Raw genomic sequence first — 16000 nt, forward strand, 5'->3', positions numbered from 1 at the left:
GCTAGGGCGGATCATGCCAAATTACCATCACGAGTTAATGTTGTTTAGAGGTTTATTGTAGACATTTCCCAATACAAAGGTAAAATGCAATGTCTCTGTGTCCGGATTGGTCAACCATGATGATTCAGTCTCATTGGTTGCATCATTGCGAACTGTGTAATTAGGGAATAGGCATACGGGAGGGACGATGGCTAAAGGTGTGGTGACGTCATATCTATAGTGGCTAATGTCTTCTCTTGAGGCAACACGATCACCGTAACGAGACGACGAAATTCCAGCGGCGTTCGTGGCTTAGTTGGTAGCGCATCGGACTAGTGTTGAGGAGGTCTCGGGTTCGAAACCCGTCGGCGACTTTAATTTTTTGTCAGAGATTTTGCTTTATTTGAATTTTATCTTATATATCTTTTTATTATATTATCAGCAAGTTTGGTTGGTTAGGTTAGGTTATGACAGTTTAATTTTATGATACAAAATTTTAAAATTGATTTTATAATTAAAAATTTCAAGTAAACATTCATTTCACTTTTATCTTATATATTTTTTATATTATCAGCAAGTTTGGTTGGTTAGGTTAGGTTATGACAGTTTAATTTTATAATTAAAAAGTTAATTTTATAACTAAAAATTATAAAATTAACTTAATTTAAATTTTTCAACTTAGCGGTTCTAGCGGCGAAAGCTGACACTATGTTAGCCATCGTCCCTCCCGTGTGTCCCACCGGTGTAATTAGTGTTCTATTCTTATGAAGTTTTTACCCTACAGTACATTATTTTTTTTTCTACATATTATTGCAGGGAGACTACCAGTCGGGAATTCCTGGAAATTCGGGAAATAGTCAGGGATTTTGAAAATTTGTGAAAAAGTAATGAACTTTGGCTGAATGTCGGGAATAATCTAACCCTTCAAAATTAAGGATGAACGGGTCCCTAAACTTCAGGACATTTTTGGGATCAAGTATTCCCGCATTGGGACGGGACTACATTTGATAGGGGACTTGATTGATTTATTGATTCTGTAGGGGCGGACCTTGTCCTGTTGCTTGTCAGCCACTGATGGGCCTCTTGCGCACATGGTACGTCAGAGTCCGTTAAACCTGAGTTGCTTGATGAGCTTCAGCATCCTATCTATAAGCTCCTCCTGAGGAAGGTGTCTGCCCCTTGTCATTGCTCCAAGAGTACTATCCCTTAACTCGTTAAGAGCTGTGCAGTCACAGAGTAGATGGTCTGCAGTCTCTCCTGACTGCCCACATTTCCTACATGCAGTGTCTCCATTGTGGATCCTCAAACAATGCAGGTGCAATTAGAGGAAACCAGGGCCAGTGACCATACCTGTGATATGTTTAAGTTGCTTCCTGTCTAAATGTAGAGCATTGGAGGTGACCATCTGGGAAGGGGAGAAGAGGGTGAGCTTACTTACCCTATGGTGTTGAAGCCTAAACCTAGATAAAACATACTCCCTAAGTAGATTTGTCATCCTTATAGAACAGCTGAAGCCAATTTTATTGTTAGTTCTGTAGAATAGAATCTTTTATTGTCGTTAAACATAATACATGTAATAGACAGTGTCACATTTAAAATAGCCTAAATTCGTCATATTCAATATGATTGTCATATTAACTTAGGCCCCTTTTATGCACGTTGTTTTCCGTCGGGTGGCATCTATTGGGCGTTCCGTCGGAGAGTGTTTTAAGTTTTAACATGGGATCAAATGGGACCCTTTTATGCATGAGGAAATCGTTGCGTTTAAGCGTTCCGTCTGGAGTGGCGGAGGACTTACACTTCGCCGAGTTTCGGCGTTTCGTCGGGGCGTTTTTTACATAGGATCGAATGGAACCCTTTTATGCTATTGCGTTTCCCGTCGGCGCAATGTAGCGCTGCCAACCTACCCTGCGCTCTGTCCACAGTATCGAAATTGCCTAATCATTGTAAATGGATGATCATTATTCATTGTAATGGATTGAAGAGTACACATAAAGAGATGTAATTGGAAAAATATTTACTGGTTGAGAATTACATTTTTGTTCAAATCCGCGGAATGATACAACCTTCATCACCATCACATTGGCAACCCTGCAGTACATACTGCAACACTTTCATTGCTGCCAACCCTACGACTTCATTCACCAGGTGTACTGTACAGCCCACCTCCTTTGTCGTCGTCTATTTTTCTTTACGCACAAATAGGTATAAACCAATAAACAAGGATCCATCTTGGGTCACTGACGATAGCCAAATGAACGAAGTTGGCAGTACTGACACCCCGCACTGCGGGCATCATAGAAAACCAGCGGATTCCGCTCGGCGGAGAAACTGCATAAAAGGGACATAGATTCTGCCCGACATTTTCGCCCGATCGAAAACGTCGTACATAAAAGAGGCCATACTTAAAACACAGAATTGCAATGACATATTCAAAAACTCATTAACATGGTAGAATGGGTTTTCTACAAACCAGTCAAAAAAAGTTTCACTGAAAATTTCTTTTTTTAGATGTTTGTCCTTTAAGAGGTTGTTTGTTAAACAGCCTAACACTCATGACTTTAAATGATTTTGAGGTTTTACTAAGCCTAAATCTATCAATAAATATTTGGTGACTTGTCCTGGTAAAGTGGTCATGGACCTGATTTGACAGCGTAAGATTTTTATAATTACATTTCACATAGACTAGACAAATAAAAATATACATATTTACAACAGTGGGGATTTTAAGTTGTTTGACCCTTCCCGGACGGGCAAAATCGTGACATAGAACAGGAAAAAATTATAGGAAAAAATAAAAATTATTTTTCCTTATTATTTGTGTTTTGTTTTACAAATATACATAAAATAAACACAATGGAACACTTCATACTGTCAAAGTAATTTTTTATTAGTTTTTAACTATGCGGATATATCTGCTACCCGTCCGCGGATGAGTAGAAAAGCAGTGGATATATCCACCACCCGTCTTTGAAGATATGACCATGACAACCTTAGGCAATAAATAAAGAACAATATGTAAACAATAAATAAAGACAATGTAGTGTTGAGCGCAAAACGTCAAGGGGGAGCGTAGGAGAGGTGGGTGGTGCGCGGGAGAGGGGGAGACGGGTCCGCGGAATTGGCTAACTCTGGAACTCGCTAACCCCATGTTAAACGCCCTATCTTCAAATTTGGTCGATGAGAGGAACTCGCTAACTTGTTCGGTTTCGGAATTGGCTAACTCCGGAACCCGCTAACCCGCTCTAGAGCCGGATTAGCGAATTCCGTCCTCGTACGGAAGTCGCTAACTTGGTCCCTCGACGGAACTCGCTAACTCCCAATAAGAAGCCTCGCGGGCCGTCCAGTGGGAGCCAAGCACGAATATTTTTGGCCAGTGTTGCCGAAAGTGTAGTACCTATATCGTATCGGTACCATAATGTCGTATCCTACGATTAATTAGGAGTAAGAGCAACGTAGTCGATAAAATAAATATATTTGGAAGTATGTTTAACATTATTCTTATGATTATTAGGGTGGAAAATGCATTATAGTCTTACCATAGAATAACCAACACAAGTAAACTTTACATCCCATTGTAAACTTTGAAGCTCGTTTTTCGTGTCTAGTTCATGTCCGGTGACACCGATCGCTAGTGTCGACAAAATTGTGTTTCTATTATTATTATTTGATAGTTAACTTCATGATTTGTTCTTTACTGTTAGGTTATATAACTAGGGGACGTGTTATTAGTTGTGATTAGAACGTTTTATTTGGTTAAACGAAGTTTTTAATGACTGAAAACAAGAAACAATTGTAAACAAAACACGACTTCTAAAGACAGCGGTGGGGCACACGGAAGATTTCTCAGGTGCCGTTTGACGTCACTAACTGCAGACGTCACTAACTGCTGCGTCTGAAGAAACAGACAATTTTATAATTTTTCTATTATTAAATTAAACTGTCATAACCTAACCAAACTAACCAAACGTGCTGATAATAAAAAAATCGAATGCAGGTTTACTAATCTAAAAAATAGTTTTTTTCATAAAATAAAATTATAAATGCCTAAAATTCAATTTTATAATTTTTTAATTATAAAATTAAACCGTCATAACCTAACCAAACCAACCAAATTTGCTGACATGAAAAAATTGTTCACAAAAAGTTAGTGCTACCAGCGGGTTTCGAACCCGGTACATTCGGATTATCAGCCCGACACGTTATCCACTACGCCACCAGCGCCGATGGTTCAAAACCGTATCGTTGCGGTAATGGTGTTCCCTCTTTGTGACGTCAAACGGCACCTGAGAAATCTTCCGTGTGCCATTTTGCTAAAGACAGTGCACCGGACAGAACTAACAATAAAACTGTCTTCAGCTGATCAATAAGGATGAGAAATCATACTAATATTATAAATGTGAAAGTTTGTGTGTTTGTTTGTTTGTTTGAAGTTCAATCACGCTTTAACTACTGGACGGATTGTGCTGAATTTTGGCATAATGATAGCTCACATTCCCGATTAACATATAAGCCTATTCTTATCTCAAAAATCCTTCCGGGCTCCGCCCCAGTGGCTCTATGGATCCCTATGTTAACCTTAAGAGTATTCACATTTAAAAGGAATTAAAGAATTTTGTCAGCTGTTTCAACTAAACAAGTTGGTTCTATGATATGCAATAGCATTAAAACGTTATAAGGTTTACCAACAGGGTACAACACGATTAGGCCATTTTTTGTTTGAATTTTTGACAACAGCTAATTGAACTAAGCTGCAACAAAAGCTGTGATACGCAATGAGAACTATCAAAGTAGGATTGTTTACAGTTATTTTTAGGCCTATATGACCATTTAATGAATCATTTGTGATATTGTGCAAAGGTTTGATAATTTGTTTCCTATTGTTTAGGTGCAGTAGTAGAGCATTATAGCTATGGTAAATGTGTTATACTATAGCATACCGTAAACTTCAAGAACCAAATTTTATCAAACTGTGTCGTCCCCCATTGCAAACACACTTATATGCTAACCCCGTACGAAGGACGGGTACTCTGCTAGTGTACTAATATAAGGGAGTATGTGTTATATGTGGGTTTCTTACGTAAATAGTAGCTTTTTGGAATGCAAAAAGATAAAAATGCACATTTAATTTAGATCTATTACATGTTATGAAATATCTATTTTCATAGTCCGCCATTTGTTTCTTTTATTCGAATAAATGCAATTTTGTGAACTTCTGCAAATAAAATTATTGAGTTCGCATTTTATATAGGCCTACTAGGCTTGTAACCTTGAATCATAAATCATAATAAAATTTACACGTTAAACGTCATTACAGAATTACATTGTAGTGGTAATGTATTTTTAAATAGAGCTATTGAATTTAAATAAATATTTATCGATACTTTATAAAGTGGTAGGCTTAAAATGTATTCATGGATTGCATTAAAAATGAGTCCATGCATAAATACAACTTGCGAATTTCTTTTATCATAGGCTATTATCGTGTAGAACCCGGGTCATCCTCTTAATTTTGTTAAATTAATATTAATTTTACGTCTTTCAGTAGGCCTATTTTTTTAAAGTCTAGAGTTTTTCTCCAGGCTGGTTCTAAATGGACCCAGGCGTTCTTGTTTGTTATAATTATTATGAATGGTGGCCATAGCTAAAATTACTTTATCTTATCCAAAAACAAAGCTATTGTCTATTGTGTAGCTCAGTACCGGTGAACGGTGAACCGAGCAATGACTTGGTATCGTTTATATAGTTTGTGAAAGCAATAAAGGAAACCCAACACTCAAATCAGGAAAATCAGTCAATTCGTTTATTAAGAATCGTGAATTAAAATAACCCTGTCACGTTTTATCATATGAACATTATATCTTCTCCTATTTTTTACTAGTGCTGCTTAGGTGTACAATCTAAAAACGGGTTTAAAACATGTAACATTATTGCTAAAAAATTCAACACATTTTAGAATTAGGCAACTATTTACTAGTAGGCCTACAATGCTTTGGTTCAAACTATTAGGCCTAGATAAAAACTTAGTCTGTCATCATATTTGTACACGTAAGTTGGACGGTTCAACGACGAACATTTAATTTAAAATCTATGAATTAGTTATGAAAGTTACGATGGTTGATGACTGTATTAATTAATGGTTTTGGTTTATTACGACATTACAATTAAATCTGTTTTCCGTGTTTAAGAACTTGCGTGTATTTTAGCTTAATTTCGTAGGGGTTTAATTATTTAGTGCCAATTAAACTAAATTTTGAATATTTTTTTATATTCTATTATTTTCTTTTATACTGATGGCATTTATATTTAAGATCGAAATCATAAACATATAACTGGCCATTGTACAGTTTGATAAAAAAAACACTTTTTCATGATTTTTTAATAATTGTCTTTTAATTACTTTGGGCTGGTTATCTGTTAAAAGGTGGAATTGATAACAAAAAACAATAACATTTACTGTAGCCTATCTTCATTGACACTGACATTTTGAAACACGGCAGTGTACGATTATTTTGTCGTACAAGGTTGGCAACGCTCCGTGCAGTGGGCGCGGCCGGGTTAGCGACTTCCAGAGTTAGCGAATTCCGCCGCGAGACAAAATCAAGTTAGCAGGTTCCGGAGTTAGCCAAATCCTGACTGAGACGATTAGCCAGTTCCAGAGTTAGCCAGTTCCGACACACGACCGAGTTAGCGAGTTCCTGAGTTATCCAATTCCTACGTCTCGGGGAGACGCGGAAGAGGGGCAGGTGTGGGTGAGAGGGGGGAGTGCGGGAGAGAGCGCAGCCATGGAGAGAGCAGGAAAGTGGTGCCTTGGTACCGTGAAACATCTGGTTACTGCTCAAGCACCTGCCAGTCAGTCTGAAGAGAAGGCGGTTATATCCGCTTCCCGTCCGGAACATCAAAAACCATAAGCGGATATATACGCCACCCGTCCTTTATCGCCAAAGACTTAGGTGGATATATCCGTCACCCGTCCGGGAAAATTTAAACAGAGGTCTATAGTGGGGAAACTGAGTTTGAAAAGATTCTAACAGCTTTTTTTAACCTGTAACACATCCTCAACTTTAGAGCTATTACCCCAATACAACAAACCATAAAGCAACAAGCTTAGAAAGAAAGCAAAATAACATGAACGAAGATATTTACATGTAAGCTTACTTTTTTCAGGCATCCTAACATGTTAACCACCATTGATAGTTTTGAACAGGTTTTTGCAACATGATCATCCTATCCTATCTTTGGGTCCAGATGTACGTCCAACTGTAGGGATCCTGTTTTGTTTACAATTTGTTTCTTGTTATTTCAGTAATTTAAAACCTCATTTAACCAAATAAAACGATATAATCATGAACAATAACTGGTCTCTTAGTTATATAACCAAATAGTAAAGCACAGATCATGAAAATAACCCTAAAATAATAGAAACAAAATTTTGTCTACCCCAGAGATCAGTGTGGACGGACATGAACTAGACACGAAAAACAAGCTTCAAAATTTACAATGGGATGAGGAGTCTACTTGTGTTGCTTAGTCTATGCCTAAACCATCTTTTCCTGTGTTAGTCCTGAGCTGTGACATGCATACTAGGGATGGACAGGATTGAAATTTTAGTTCAGGACAGGAATTTTATTTCCTTCCCAATTTTTGGGACGGGACAGGATTTTTTCCTTTGCATGAAAAGCAAGTCATGAGAATTGCAGTTACCTAAAAAGACAAAGAAAATCAACTTTTACCATTTGTGGCACTGATCTATAAAAACAAAAACATTTACAGGTATAGAAACTTGTGACTCGCAGTCATGGCGTGATCGTCGGTATAACTCCACGGTCACGACGCGATCGTCGGAATGACAATGACTCCGCGGTCACAGCGCAATCGTCGGAATGACTACGCGGTCACAGCGTGATTGTCGGTATGACTTGCGGTCACAATGTGATCGTAGGTATGACTCCACGGGCACGGCGCGATGGTCGGAATGACTCCGCTGTCACGGCGCAATCGTCGGAATGACTCGCGGTCACAACGTGATCGTCAGAATTATCTCACCTCCTGCGTTCCCAGCACTATTGTGAACATCTCCCGCGATAGCGGCGTCATCGTCAGTTGCTAAGTGGCAAAATCGCCGACGATCGGATCAAATCCCGTCCCAAAAAATTCCCGAATCAAATGTAACCCCGTCCCGAAAATCGGGAATATTTTTCGTCCATCCCTAATGTATACCCACGAGAGACTCCACAGAAAGGCTGTGGTCCCATGAAGTCTGAGGCTGACATAACATTTGCTAGCCTGTCAGCCACCTTGTTCCCTTTTATCCCAGAGTGCCCAAGAACCCAACAGAGTGTTACCTTGTTGTGCCTACCCAGGTCGCATACTGCAGCAAGGCAGTCCCAGACCACCTTGGAATTGAACTCGCAGGAGTCAAGCGCTTTGAGCAAAGCCTGGCTGTCTGAAAAAATGGAAATGTTGATGTCCCTTAAGCCCAGCTCAGGTTCTCCCTAGCACATTTCATTATCACAGTAACTTCGGCCTGGAACATAGTTAGGTGTGTACCCATGGGAATTCAAAGGTCCACCCCATTCTGCAATCCATGAATTCCAGCCCCTGCCCCACTTCTTACCTTTGAACCATCAGTATACCATTCAAGGTCGCCCTGTGGAAGAGGATTCCCACCCGACATCCACTCATCCCTGGATGGAAGGAGGATGGTGAATGGCATATAAGAATCGGCATGTGGTCCAGTATATCCCCTCTTACCATCTGAGTGATCCGAGAGTAACCTCGGGATCCTCCAACATCCAACCAAAGGTTTTTGCACTGGAGTCTGTAGGCAGTCCTCCTCGCAGTGACCTTGACATGCAGGTCAATTGGAGTGAGATTAATAAGGCAGTCCAGTGAGGCTCCCGGACAGCTGCTCATTGCGCCCGTGATGATGAGACAGGCGAGTCTTTGGACGGCAGCCAGATCTCTCACCGCTGACACCGAGTCCATTTTGGGCCACCACACGAGTGAACCGTATTTCCTGGCCTTACCGTATGCATGTGGTAGGCCTTACCACGGATACAGCCAGTGCACAAGCCCCGGCTTGAGCCCCCAGGTCCCTTCAACCATTCGCCTGCATGCCATGAGTGACCACTTACCTCGATCAATGACCTTTTGGAGTTGTGTTCCCCACTAGCTTTAGGTGCAATACCACACCCAGGTACTTTACCTGATTCTTTAGTTAAAGCACTGTGTCTTGTAATCTCAGAGGTCCTATGCTATTTAGATCCCGCCTCCTGGTGAAGGGGATCACCACCACTTTGGAGGGGTTGATTGAAAGGTCTTCCTCTGTGCACCACTGTCCAACTGACCTCAAAGCTGTGTTCTTGAGGTTGGAGACTGTGTTATTGAATTTACCCACAACCAGTATTACAATGTCGTCAGCATATCCTTGAATGAATACACCACTGTCACTGAGAGATGTGATAAAGTCGTCCACAACAAGGTTCCAGAGAAGAGGAGAGAGTACGCCACCCTGTGGACACCCTCGTGTGTTCCTGGCCTCCAGCACCTCATTGTGAAGTGAAAGTCTTACCTTCACACCTGCACACCACCTCATGGAATCCATGAGCTCTGGCAGCATTGATGACAGCCTGGGTTTCAGTGTTGTCAAGGGCGGATGTCAAGGAAAGCCCCGAGGGCAATCTTTTTGAATTAAAACGCCTTGTCGATTCTTCTTACCAAGTGATGTAGGGCAGAGTCACAAGATCTTATTGGAGTGTAAGCGTGCTGATGGCTGTGTAGGGGATTGACTCTGAGGACTGTGTTCCCCACATACCTTAATACCAGTTTCTCTAAAGTCTTCAACAGGAAGGAGGAGAGAGAGATGGGATGGAAGGATTTAAATCCGTGTAACTTGCCTTACCAGGTTTATGGATTTGCGCTGTGCCCGTGAGACAAGTCAAAGAAGGCACCACGAACGCGGGATGTGTTAAAGATCGTGCCGCTGGCATGATGGGACATGTTGACAATGGTGCCGTGAACACGGGTACCATGACTGCAAGACGGTAAAAGGTATAGTAACTTGGAGAATGGACAGTTTTTGTGGTTGACGATGGTGCCGTGACTTCGAGACATGTTAACGTTGGTGCCGTGATCGCGGAAGATGTTGACGATAGTGCCGTGACCGCATGACATATTGACAATGGTGCCGTGACTGTGGGACATGTTGACGATGGTGCCGTGACCTCGGGACATGTTGACGATTATGCCGTGACCGGTAGACGGTAAAAGGTATAGTAACCTGGAGAATAGACCGTGTTTGTGGTCAAGATTTTTTAAAATGGTAATAAAAAATTGACGGGAAAAAGTTGGGAATTCCATTTGAGACATGTGGTAGACACCCTGTATTGTGTTTTTTGATTACTATATAATGCATTTTGTATCATGACTTGACTGCTATACAGTGCATATACTTGACTGCTACTCTCTGAAGTGTATTCCAACTTAGGTTGGGTGTTGTGTATTGTTAGTTGTATTGTGTTAGTTAAGTTTTTCTCCTGAGGACGGGATCAGATTTCAGATCCTGAAACGTTGTGTACTGTATTTTACCATTGTGATGGAAAATGTCCCCAATAAACCTCTAAACAAAATTAAATACATGTACTGGTGAAATTACCTGCTGTCAAGTGATCCTTGTGACCTTCAAAGGCGACCGGTTTCGATCCTCATGGGATCATCTTCAGGCGGACGTTGTCATCGTCTTTTCGTTTTTTTAAATACAGAGTTTTTTCCATGGAATACGGAGTCTCACTAAATATTGTAATTAAAAATCAAATTTCCAAAAATAACATCACAATCTCCTTCAAAACATCCAACAAACTAGCCAGTACTCTCAAAGATAAGCCTCAAAATAACAAACAAACCGGAATATACAACCTAGTTTTTACGTAGGCCAGACCGCAAGATCATTTAATACAAAATTTAAGGAACACCTACCAAAACAGTCAAGAAAAAAATCTAACTCAGCATATGCCAAACATCTGATTGATTACAACCACAGCTACAGAAAAATCGATAATAATTTATAAATACTCCATAAATGCAATAAAGGACCATTTATGACAACAATAATTGAGGAGTTCGAAATATACAAAGCTGTAAAGCAGGACCCACAAAATGTTTTGAACGACAAGCTCTCTTTCGCATCTAACATTATATTTGACATAGCAAAAAAAATTGTTGAAAGAAAATGGATACAAACAAAAGCGTACACCTGATAAGAAAGATTAAGGGAAGGAACAAGTAAACAATGACACCGGATTGCAGCGGCCAGTCTAGACCCTACTTCCGTGTTGCCTGCCGCTCGACCGATTGGTACCATAATAGTTATCGGCCATTTTTCGTGTTTTATGTTAAGTGTTTTAAGTGTTGTAAAACTGTAAATCTCAATGTTTTTAAAAAAACGACGTGCTCGCAAGAAAGAAAAGACAATGACGACGTCCTTCTGAAGATGATCCCGTGAGGATCGAAACCGGTCGTCTTTTCAAAGGATCACTTGACAGCAGGTAATTTCACCAGTACACGTATTGATCAGTGATTCAATTCAATTCAATTCAATTTATTTATTTAATAACAACACAATGACAAAAGGGCATTGTAACACTAAGCTACATAAGCCTCATAAAAGGCTTGTCCGTAGCATTTCTTGATTTCACTTAAATGTCTTTTACATGCATCTCGTTGAGTCAACCATAATTTAATAGTTTTCCCTTCCTAAACAGTAACAAAGCTTGAACCAACAAACTTAACAACTACATAACATGAGTATAAACATATAAAATTGAAACACAAAAATAGTTGAGCAAAGAAAAACTGCAACAAGATCTATAATACAAGTAATACTGTAATATTTTACCTAAAACTACTTAACATGAGTATAACAAGTATTAAAATTTAAATATCAACAGTAACAAGTAATTAAAATGACTATAAAGATTAATCATAACATTCAATTATAATTTAGATTTTAAACAAAAAACACAGACAAAAATAGTATGCCTATAAGAATTTTTAAATTCTCTACTATTCAAATAAATAAAGATTCTTCAACTTGACCTTTAACAATTTATAAGTTTTTACCTCTTTTAGACTTTGTGGCAGATTATTGAATAGTGTTGGTACCAAATAACTCCTTGTTCGTTTTGTATACTTATTTCTTATACTAGGAACGATATAAAATTCCTTCCTGGAGTTAGGTTATCCAGAAAGTAAAGAACGTTTCGTTATGACGCCGCTAGGCGCGCGCCGATCTCGTACATTTTGGTATGTGCGTACTCGGCAACTCAGTCGGCATCCAGCCGAGACAATTGGAGCATTCTAGCGCTGCCCGTTTTTTCACAATTTCAACTTAAGATGAGCGCTGCAATAAAAAATCCCGCCATTTAAGGGGTGCGGTTAGTGATACGGTTTGTGTTGGCATTAAACTTAAAATCAATAGACATTTATCTCCAAGGGTATGAAGTTTAAGGGAAAAAACGTAATGATTGAAAGTTCTGAGAAAATGGTGCATTCAGATTAAAAATGGCCGATCTGACGCTCATGAGTCATGACGAAGCGAAGGGTGGACGCCAGAGCATTTTGACTGATGGAACTGGTCGCTAAAGTTGATGAAAAGGTTTGCAAAAACCGCCGATTCCCGATAACGGGTCTTTCGCTTTGTTGCGTGGCAATTTTAAACAACAAAGTCCGTGAAAATTGGGGAGAAGTTTCGGTTTTAAGTGTTTTCCAACAAAAACCGTATCACTGACCGCACCCCTTAACTGGCGGGATTTTTTATTGCAGCTCTCATCTTAAGTTGAAATTGTGAAAAAATGGGCAGCGCTAGAATGCTCCAATTGTCACGGCTGGATGCCGACTGAGTTGCCGAGTACGCACATACCAAAAAGTACGAGATCGGCACGCGCCTAGCGGCGTCATAACGAAACGTTCTTTACTTTCTGGATCGCCTAAGTATATCTATGTATCTTTTTTGTTTTGAACTTATCTGAATAGTAATAATCAACAATCAACAAATAAGTAAACAGTTTTTCTACTGGCAGAACACCTGTCAACTGATAACACAGCATTGGAAATTCATTTACGCCACACTTCATTATTTTGACGAACTTCCCACGCAAGGATTTAGTCCAGAAAACAGCTGTTTGCCGCCAGCTTATTCAAATGGGGTTTTCATTGCGTAATACTGTACTGTAATGAGTTTTACCGGACACCAATCAGCTGATTATACTGTATTTAGATGGCAATGAATGGTTATAAACATAAACATAACCTCTCTTAGAGGTTATGACTAGTGATTTTTAGTCCATTAGTTTGTGGAAATATATATAGATTTGTACAGATGTAGTAGTATGGCGTAAACTATCGTACGTAACTCGTCCAAAATGTGTGTACCGGACTCGTATGGTAATCCCATACTCGACTTCGTCTCGCACGGGAACGACCACACTCGTCCGGCAAACACTTATTTTCAGGACTAGTAACGTAATATACTATTACAATAGCAGAATCAAGCTTAGTGATTATCTTTAATATTCTTGTTTGTACAGTCTGCAGTTTTTGTAATTCTGATATTGAGGCATTTCCCCATGATCTTAATCCATATCTAAGAAGTGACTCGCACATAGATGCATAAATAACTTTTAATGTCTTATATGGTAAGAAATCTCGTAAGTGGTACAGTTTTGAGGCACATGCTCGAAGTTTTTCTTTTAAATATGGTATATTAGCATCCCATTTTAAAATATGATCTACAATTATTCTTAGATATTTAAAGCTGTTGACTGCTTCCAATGCTTGACATTCACATTTTTCTTTTAAGTATGTTTTACTGTGTAGACAATTTTGTGTATGTGTTATAACTGTAGGTTTTTTACAATCATAATAGGGGGAGTGCATATGCATTATTTTAGATTTCTTACAATTTATGCTTAATCCATTGTCATGGCACCATTTTGTTATTTCTAAAAAATCTGATTGTATATCTCTGACTGCATCTTCAAAATTTTTGTTCGACGTCACCAGTACTGTATCATCAGCATACATGTATATCCGACTTTTTTGTATTATCTCTGGCATTTCATTTACATAAAGTAAGTATAAGTGTGGCCCTAATATACTTCCCTGGGGAACCCCTTGGATCAGTTTTTCAGAATTACTATACGAGTTATTTATTTTGACCATAATTTCCCTATTGCTTAAATAATTCATAAACCAATTCTTGGTTTGGCCTCTAATGCCAGCTCTGTTCATTGCATCTTCAATTTTTTCATGTTTTAAGGTGTCAAATGCCTTTGAAAAATCTATAAAAATTACTAAAATTTGATTTCCGTTGCTCAATTGTCTGTTTAAAAAGTCTGAAAAATCTGCCAACAGTTCATCTGTGCCTTTGTTTTTCTGGTATGCATACTGGTAGGGATTTATTATGTTATTATTCTTCAAGTGTGTTGGCAGGCAATTTGCTACATAACGTTCTAGTATTTTATTTATGGATGACAAAATTGATATTGGGCGATAATTTGAATAATCTAAGTGGCTTCCAGACTTATAAACAGGCCTAATTATTGGTTTTTTTAGAGCTGCTGGTACTTCCGCCTTTCTGAAAGTGAGAGATGAATTTATAAATTTTATAATTGGACCACTTATTCAATTTGCATGTTTTTATATCTGTAATCCTAATACCATCCAGACCAGCTCCCTTTCTTGTCATATTATTAAGTAGCTTCATTAATGTTTCGCTATTTATAGATGGTACATAAAATGTGGAACTACATTCTTTTGCTGGCATTTCTTCGGAGGCTTAACTCAAACAAAATTAAAATTAAATAAAAACTAGAAATAGTTTGAAATATGTATCATGTCTTGCTTCCGATTGTTGTATGATAGTTAAAAATGCTCATAAAATGAAATCCAGGATATTTTCCTTTTGTTTCTTTTAGATCATTCACAATCAGTTTCATAGAAATGTCAAATGTTTTATACGTACCTCAAATAAGTTTTTATCATTTGCCTTACAAGGATAATTCAATTAAATTCAAATATCTATACTCATTTTAATGTACATTGTACAATAAATAGTGTCAAAATAATCATTTTATTTATTTATTAAAATACATCACATAAAGCCTAAGGAGTGCTTCTGCAGGCAGGCAGGCAAATTGTCAAAATATACATTGTGTACTAGTATAGAATAAAAGCAACAAGTACTGTATAAAATAAATTAGGTTATTAGCAAAATTTACAAATAATAAGTTATATCAATGCTAATAAGTTATGTCTACTACAATACTGATAAAAAATCCCCAATGCTGTAAAAACAATTGTTTAACAGGTAAGATGGTAAGTGTAACCGGAACTTTTGAAATGATTCCACCTCTTTTAGTAATAAAGGAAGCTTATTATATAGTTTGATACCTATATAAAGTACTCTTTTCATAAGCTGCAGATTTATGTATGGGGTTCTGCAACACAGAGCTCAAGGGCCTAAAGCTGTATTGGGAGTTAAATATTTTTTTTTTCAAAAATTTAAATTTTTTTGACAAAGTTTAAAGTTTTGAATATATACAAAGAGGGCATGGTTAAAATATTCATTATTTTAAACAAATTTCTACAAGATGTCCTTGGACTAACTTGTGCGATAACTCTTATAATTCTCTTTTGTTTATTACATTTTTTTTACTATCTGTGGCATTTCCCCAGAACTCAATACCATAGCCAATGTTAAAGTGCATGTATGCAAAGTATACCATTATCTGAGTTGTTTCATCTATTATTTTAGAAAGCACTAAAGTAACGTGAAATGCTGCATTAAGCTTTGATTTCAATTGATTTATATGATCAGACCAAGTTAGAGTTGAGTCTAAATTTATTCCTAAAAGATTGCAAGATTTAATTTGACTTAATATGCCTTCTAACGGGTTATAAATAAATTCTTTTTATGTGGAGATTTTAATTTTGATTTGTTCAAAAAAGGACCTGACACAGT

General features: G+C 38.1%; 1 protein-coding gene across 1 annotated transcript in view; it reads left to right on the top strand.

The window, feature by feature from the left end:
* LOC128987429 (probable ATP-dependent RNA helicase spindle-E) overlaps nucleotides 1-16000 on the top strand; it is a 274025-nt gene that overhangs the window by 117088 nt on the left and 140937 nt on the right. The window lies entirely within an intron of this gene.

The sequence above is a fragment of the Macrosteles quadrilineatus genome, unplaced genomic scaffold (genome assembly GCF_028750875.1).
Source record: "Macrosteles quadrilineatus isolate MER2022 unplaced genomic scaffold, UCM_ALF_1.0 Scaffold_2__2_contigs__length_208266976, whole genome shotgun sequence".
Classification (NCBI taxonomy): Eukaryota; Metazoa; Arthropoda; class Insecta; order Hemiptera; family Cicadellidae; genus Macrosteles; species Macrosteles quadrilineatus.